Below are 8594 nucleotides of genomic sequence, written 5' to 3' on the forward strand. Positions count from 1 at the left end.
GATTGCTAGCAATAGGAAAATGGTTGTATACAGGAAAATTGTAGTTTACATCTAGAAAATATGATTTTGTTAATATCATATTAGAAGAGTACCTCATATAATATAATGTTATGTTCATTTTTATACATTCCTCCATACATTCCACAGCCAATTATTGTTCAGTGTCCATTATGTGCTAGAAACTATATAACTGAAGGACAGCACTGTAGAAGGTTAACTGTGCTGTTTTCGTTTATATAAAAGGAAGACGTAAAATTTTGATTCTCTCACTTTTTCGTATTTTCTACTTTCTACAATAAGAGGGATTGAATGTTAAAATATTTTTAACTTTTAAAACCAGCAAAATATTACTATATATACATAGCTATCACAAGTTAAATCTTAGAGGTATTGAGTCAGTGCATTGTTTATAAGATCAACTACTCACTATGTAAGTCAATAAGCGTAAGCTGAGTTGTTTTGAGCTGTTTTTTTCCTAGGGCTTTGCTATCGCAATGGAGTGTAACTAGAATTGTTTAAAACATTAATATAAAACCATGAGTTTTAAGAGTAAAAAAATATTGGTCTTAAAAGATATATTTTAGCTTGTTGCCACCTAATACAAACTAGAACTATAAAAATCTGAAAAGGAAATATTCAGATTTATATTTTAATGATCAGATGTTATCCCCAAAATACTCAGTTTGGGGATTGTCATTACAAATGAGAATCTATACATTTCAACTAAGGTTAGTGGAGAAAGATAATAAGAATAGGTTTACATCATCACAGGGTCCTAGTATCGCCTTTCGACAGACAGGTAAACTCTAGGAACAGACTGACTTTAGTATGAGAAAAGAACAAGACAAAAAAAAATTAAAGGAACATGTGCTGCTATCATTCAGCAAAATATAGTCAAGAGCCGTCTCACAGAGAGCAACAGAACATTGCAAGTTCAAAGGGGATATTTAATCAAAATAAATTCCAATCCATAAAGTTAGCAGGTAGGACTCTTAAGAGATGTTCTGTCAAAGTTGAAATGATTTTGGTCTCATTTTAAATGTGGTGCAGCTTGAGGTCTGTGTAGCATGTCACAGAAAAGGAGTCTAAGAAGAAAGGTGATCTAGCCCTCTGCCATTTATCACAGCAACTTTAACTGCAAGCTGGTGTTTTCCAATGATGGTTTAGAAAAGGAATTTGAATGGCACCTGTGCAAAGTGCACGGCCACTGAAAGATGGATGGGGGAGTAGAGCTCTGGGAAGCAGGAAATTTAAGACACTAAGTCCAAACAGGGCATAGTTGTCACTGAAGAGTTTTACACCTGGAAATATCATGTTTAGATTTTGATTTTAGAAAGACTATTTTGACTGCAAAGTGAAAAATGGATTGGAGTGGTGAACAAAGAAGGCAGAGAGACAGAGTAAGAAACATGAGGTGATGATTGCCTAAACTACAGTTGGAACAGTGCAACTAGAAAGAAGTGGACAGAAGTGGGTGAGTTTAAGAATGTAAGGAAAGGAACTTTTGGTGATTAATTTAATTTGAAAAATATGAGATATAGAGAAAATAATTAAATTTAATTCCTGTTTTTTTCTTGGACAATTGAATGGAGGATGGTGCCACTTACTGAGATTATAAACAAAGTATTAAACAGGTTGGTTCAAAGTAGAGAATGGTAGTTTCAACATGGGAAATGTAGACATAACCAATAGGTAGTTAAATACAAGGGTCTGGAACTCAGGAGAGAAATATGGCCCAAAGAGCAATTTTTCCCTTGAGTATGGAGGAGACCATCTAGAAAGAGGGAAGAAAGCACCTGATGGGATAAAAGAGAAACTCAAGAAGGAGCAATACAGATCAGAGAAAAAGAATGATGGCAGCACCATGAGATGAAAGAGAGAGTATTTGAAGAAGGAATAAATGCTTATGAATGTTTGTTATGCAATGCATAACCCGGGGTCTAAAAACATCATTTAGGCTTAACATGTACGAGGTCACTGGTCACTTGTCAAATTGTGTCAGTGGAGCTGTAGGTGACGTAAGGGAGAGAAATCAAGGGTAGACTACTCTTTAAAGAATCCTGGTGACAAATGGAAATAGAAATGGCAGTAGCTTGAAAGAGTGTCTAGGCTGAAGAATAAATTCAGTTTATAGTAAGAGAAAAATTTGAGCATGTCAGTAGGCATCAAGAAGTTGAACATGTAGGAGGAAAAGTCATAATTCAGAAAGAAACCATAAGAGGAAAGAGGAAATTTAGAGCTTTGGTGCAGGGATGAGTCTTATTAATTCACTTACAGTGGAATTATAGTAATTTGTATAATAAACTAATTTTTAGAAAAAAGATGTGCCACATCCTGTAAAAACACCCAAGACAAAATACATAAATAACAGTATACTAAAGGCCTCTAACTGTTGTGAGAGGCCACTTTTCTTCTCCAGTCTTTGAGACCACTAAGGAAGGTGCTGTCAGCAGTATTTTTTCTGATAAGAGTTTCAAGAGAATCATAGAGAGATATCTGTACAGTGAACAGCAGCAACTTGATTAGAAAACAAAAAGGTGGTGTCAAGTTAAACATACAGACTTAAGGCTACAAATTAAAAACGTTGACCTGGGGAGAATAGCCACTGAAGGAAATGTGTTTTCAAATCCAGATTGAAAAGAGTGTTTGTCAATGTCTTTGGTTACCTATTGATGAGCATTCCCATTATCTATCATGGCCATAACAAATTACCCCAACACTTTGTGGCTTCAAATGATAGCACTCGATTATTTGGGTGAAAAATCTGTAATGTGGGCAGGGATCTGGGAGGTAGTACAGCTCTGTTTCTGCCATGCAGAAACAGTGGAGGCAGCTGGACCAGAGTAAGTGGACAACTTAAAAGGTGGCAATTTGGTGTTGGCTGCTTGCTGGAAGCTCATCTTGAACTTCACCTGGAGCCTTAGTTTATCTGCACATGATCCTCTCTAACAAGAGAACTTGAGTTTTCTCACATCTGAGTTCCAAAAGAGAGTGTTCTGAGACAGAAAATCGAAACTATGTCTCTGTGGCCTGACTACAGAAACTGACATACCACTCAGTAATATTCCATTAGTCACTGCAGTCACAGAGCCTTCCTAGATTCAAGGGGAAGGGATAAAGGATATGGACCATGGTCTCTTGATGGGAAGAACTAAAAAAAATAAATAAATCTGAACATCAATCTTTTTTTAAAATTTCTTTAACAATAGGAGATAGGGAGGATTCCATCACTTGTATCACTACCATTATAGGAAGCTATCATTTTGACTGAACAATACTTTTGGTAATAAGATGTGAATTTGCTAAAGACTTACATATATATTTACCTTTCAAATGGGGGGGAGGTGTTTTATAAAACACATCTTCCAAAGGATCATTAGGAGGGGCAGATATCTGAAGTACTCTACCAGATGTGGAGTTTACTGAATATTTCCCCCCAGGAAATCCTGATGGGTCTTATAGCACCTCTGTGTGTACATCTGGCTTCATTTGCAGCTTCTTGGTCCCATCTCTAGTATGACTATTAACTTTAGTGATGCTGCCCATAGAGCTGATGTCTATTAAGGCCAGCCAATTACATTACTTTGCTAATTGTATTAGAATATTTAACTGAGCAGAGCCTCTTTGTGTTTTGACAGATAAATTGTACTGCATAAATAAAAGCACTTATTCAAAGTGGCAAATTTGTTTTCAGATTTTCCTTGGAGATGGCAGTTAGCATATGACCCTCTGCTATTATTTTTTAGGATTCACATTCTGCAGTTTGTAAATGATTTTGGAGTCTCAATACAGAAAACAAACTCTTTGCCAAGTATTTCTTTGGTAGAATCAGCAAATCCACCTCCTCCAATAGCAAGAGGATGGGGAACTTGGTCATGTTTTTATTATCCTGCTCTAATGAACCAAGTCCAAATTTCCAAAATGTGAGTTCTGTGTTTTCAGCTGTAGTCTCTGAGATTTGTAATCCTAGACTGGTGCCAGGAACATTGTTTTCATATCAGCAAAACACGGGAAACCATATTTGCAAATTCTTCAAGATCTCCCGAAACAATCTGCTACAAAAATGAAAACTATTATTATGACAGTACTTAGCCCACAATTTGTTTATTATGCACCCTAATCTCCTTATTTATTCTGATTGAAAGCAATCACAAGTCTGTTCAACACTAAGAGTGGGTGGAAGTAAGCCAAATCCAGTCTAAATGCTGAGGACAGAAAGCACGGGCATCGTTGAAACTTCAGAGTAAATGTCACAGTGTGAAGGGTGAAGGAGGACATTGACCTTGAGTATGCAGACTAATTTGATTCCTGTACTAGAATCCAGAACCTAAGACCTTATTCTTCCCCAATGAAAAGGAGATTAGCTTTCTCTACCATAGTAACCAGTTTATTTAATACTTTCAAACAATAACTGGGGCTATTAAGGTGTGTAGGAGAAAGAAAAATTTCTATACACCTCATGCCTCTTCTCACTGACACTCACCCTAGCACTAAGAACAAGAGACCCTCTCAGCTGTGAATGAATGTTTGGACTTCTATAAAAGATACAAATGAATGATTCTAATATTTTTCCAATAGGGTGCTACTCAAGCAAAAATTCAGTCAAAAATTCATATATATTTGCTTGATCTTTTAATTCAATGTTTATAAAATTCAAGATTTCATACTCTGTGAGCTGTTTCAGGGTATTTTAGGATAAACTCTTGAAGACATATGAGCACATTTGGAGACTGAAATAACTTGAATGGATAGAGGTTATTGAAAAACTGACCTGTTAAAACACTTCTAATTATTACTTTGCATGAAGTAACTGTTCTTATAATTGAGTTTGGGGCAACTAAGGATCAAACACCCTGTTCTATTCATGTACTGACAAATTTTAATTTCACTTTTTATGATTTCTACAAGTATTCCATTTTTCTTAAAATTAAAAAAAAACCATGTTATATAATAAGTTATGCCTGTACCTGTGGGCGGGGGGAAGACAACTCTCAAGAATTACTTTAGTGATATTTTTCATTATGTGGGCAAAGCAGAGAAGAGAGAAAGCTAATGAGGGTCCCATGAGTATTTATTCAGCTTATCAGAAATTGAAGCCATCTGGGTTCAGAAAATGTTTTGTAGGGTATCTTTGTTCTGCTTAGAGTCTATCTGCTTAGGAGTTGTCTCTGGTCCTCTCCATAAATTCTAAAATGTCATGTGATGATCTAAAATGTCTAATCTATATTTGGCATGCCAGTAATGAAATAATTCATATTTAATTTTCTTCTACCTATTTATCTACAACTTAAAAATTATAAACTATAATATTTAAATTACTAAAATATAAAATGTCAGCTCTGATAACCACTCTCTCATCTTATTCTTGATATCTTGCTAATGCAATTACAGAACCCAGTCACATGGCCTCACTCAACTGCAATGGAGCTTGGAAAATATTTCCTTATGCGTCCAGAAGGGAAGAGCAATTGACTTAAGCAACTAGGCAGTCTCCACCACAAAAGCCTATATGGTAGGTTTTAATGGGATGTAATGAAAAAAGGATGTATTTTGAGATCACTGCAGCTCAGCTCTTTTTAAAAATCTATTCTTTTTCCTATCAGACTAAAATTTTCCCTAGACATAGCTGTTCTTAAATGCTTTCATTTACTGTCCCAGTAACTAACTGCAGCATACCTTACTCCAACTCAAATCTCTCTTGTTTGTCAGGCCACCTGCAGCATTTTCAAGGACTGTTCCATTTAACCTGAGACTACGCATTGGCCTACTGCCAGTGCTTGGAGAACACTGTGATATCACTGCATTCTAGATGGAATGAACACTCCAGGCTCTGACAGCTGGAACTCAACTCCTCAAATTCTTCACTGAGTAGTGGTAACAAAGTCCTAGTGGCCTCTCTCCTGCATTCTATCATTTGGATCACCATTACTTAAATCTGCCTTTACTTTTGACTTAATAAGGTGAACTAACCTGAGCACAGCCTTTGGCTCCTGTCTTCCTCCATCCAAATGCTTGAACTGCAGAACATAAAATTCTTGAGAAATGATCTCATTATCCATTCACTTACTAAAGAAAAATACTGTCATTGAGATCTCAGAGAAATGGCCTGTCTACTTAGCCTACAATTTGTTTATTATGCACAGTAATCTCCTTATTTATTCTGATTGAAAGCAATGTTACCTATCATTGTAAACATCATAAAGAACAGGATTGAAAGGATTTTGGTGAGTATACAATGCTAGTTAAGAAAGGCACTAGTGGCCGGGCACAATGGCTCAAGCCTGTAATCCCTGCACTTTGGGAGGCCGAGGCAGGTTGATCATGAAGTCAAGAGATCGAGACCATCCTGGTCAACATGGTGAAACCCTGTCTCTACTAAAAATACAAAAAATTAGCTGGGCATGGTGGCGCATATGTGTAATCCCAGCTACTCAGGAGGCTGAGGCAGAAGAATTGCCTGGACCCAGGAGGCGGAGGTTGCAGTGAGGGGAGATCGCGCCATTGCACTCCAGCCTGGGTAACAAGAGTGAAACTCTGTCTCAAAAAAAAAAAGAAAGAAAGGCACTAGTTAAGGAACCCCAAGGCTTAGTTAGATGGAGCCACATTTAAAATGAAAAGATAAAACAATTTCTTAGAGATCTGGAGAACTGAGAAAGGATTCTCAAGTTCAAGATGAAAGAAAGAGTTTGTTAGAATAGTAAAAAATAACAAATACCCCAGAAACTGTTAAACTTTCACCAAGGTTCTCCGTTGTTAGGACTCATGTTTTTCCAGTTGTATTAGAGAAAAAAAAAATGATAAAGGCATTTATTTTCAGTCTTTCCCCTGCCTACCACCTTCTTTGCACATGTAAATAGTTTATTCCTTTTTGATACATAATAATTGTACATATTTATTGGGTAAATATATTTTTAATACAATGTGTAATGATTAAATTAAGGTAACTGGCATATCTATTACCACAAACATTTATTATTTCTTCGTGTTGAGACATTCCAGATCGTCCGGTTATTTTGAATTATACAACACATTGTGTAAACAGTTTACTCTTGATAATCAAATTGCAGTAAACCTGAAACAATTTTATTTTTTCAACTGTCTGCTATATTGTACAAAATTTAATTTCCTATAGGATAGTGACATTGTGAAATAAGTATTGGACGTTTTATGCTTGTAATATTTGGCCATACTCATTTTTATTGATACTCAGTCCTGGTCATTTTAAAGCTGTAGATTAACTTTTAATTAAACAATAGCAACATGAAAAAAAATTTCCATTTCTCTTTTCTCATAATCCACCAAGCATCCTCCACCCCAAATATTCTCACACAAAGACTGAATGTCCAGCTCCCTAGGGCAGAAAAAGGTTTCCTTTCACACATACTCTCTCCTTTGAGGCAGATAGGTTAGGGGAGGCAGAGATTTCCTATGTGGGGACCCAGGGTTGCTTTGAACACTTTCTCTGTTCCACTTTACTTGTCATAACAGCTGTCTCTCTGTGACAGGTATACTGATCCCAGCTCACACTTGATGCATGTTGTGTGTTGAGGTATGTTGAATTTATGGGCTGTTGAAAGGGCACTCCTGCACCCTGTGTGTGGAATCTGGCTTAGGTTTGACCTTTTCTTTCACATCCACCTTTGGTCCCTGCCACTGGTCCTACAAATTGCTGGTATTCCACAATAGTCATAGGATCCGGGGGTACACAAATGAGAAACAAGACATGGTGAAGATTCTTCAGGGGGTTCACCTCACCTAATTTTAAGACCATGTGTTTTCTCTGTAAATATGCAGGGCAATGATTTATCAAAATCAAATTTTTAGAAAGCTGAAGAGACATATACATGTCAATATATTTTCTGGTGTCTATCAACTGTTATTTTAATGCAACCAGCTGTTTCTCCTTCTTACTACAGGTATAGAGTTCAAGTACCATTTGGTCTCAATATCTTGTTGAGGAGATAAATGAAACAAGATAAAAACCATTCAGTGGGCTCTTTCCGCACAGAAAAGCACACAGCCTGTTATGGAATAAAGAATTTGTAGCTGAACTGTTCTACCCAACGAGGTCATGAATTATCACAATCTGGGGAAAAGGACAATTTCTGGTGAAAATTATAAAATTGCTGACTTCCTGACTAAGATTCCAGGAAATCTGAGATTTGACACTCCTATCAGAAGCTAAGGAGAGCACAGGGGAAGTACACAGGCAATATATAAGCTTTCTCTACAGAGTTTCAAAAATCCTGAAGCAAAGAACGTGATAACTCCTAAAATTCCTGTTGTCACACCTGTATGGGAAATGTTTAATGGTGGTTGTTTCTTAAAGAAAGAAAAGAGTGTACACATGAGTGCTAAGCCATTAGAAATAAACATCAACAAAAAAAATTAATTTTATTGATGTAGAAATAGAACCAGTGTCATTTTCTTTTTATAACACATAGTTGCTAATGGAAACAAGAATAGTTGAGCTATCATGTGATATTATTAGATGAAGTTCTTTAATCTTAAGAAAACATATTGATAATCAAACCTAAATTGCATTTAGTGAACTCCTGTAGTCTAAAAAGATTTCAAAATCCTCCATGTACGTC

General features: G+C 36.3%; 1 long non-coding RNA gene across 1 annotated transcript; it reads left to right on the forward strand.

The window, feature by feature from the left end:
- Positions 1-5666: 5666 nt before the first annotated feature.
- On the forward strand, positions 5667-8368 carry LOC128929951 (uncharacterized). The gene is made up of 3 exons (XR_008477299.2): positions 5667-6224; positions 7506-7549; positions 7917-8368. It is a non-coding gene; the product is annotated as an uncharacterized LOC128929951 (long non-coding RNA).
- Positions 8369-8594: the final 226 nt, after the last annotated feature.

This window comes from Callithrix jacchus, chromosome 2 (assembly GCF_049354715.1).
Source record: "Callithrix jacchus isolate 240 chromosome 2, calJac240_pri, whole genome shotgun sequence".
Lineage (NCBI taxonomy): Eukaryota > Metazoa > Chordata > Mammalia > Primates > Cebidae > Callithrix > Callithrix jacchus.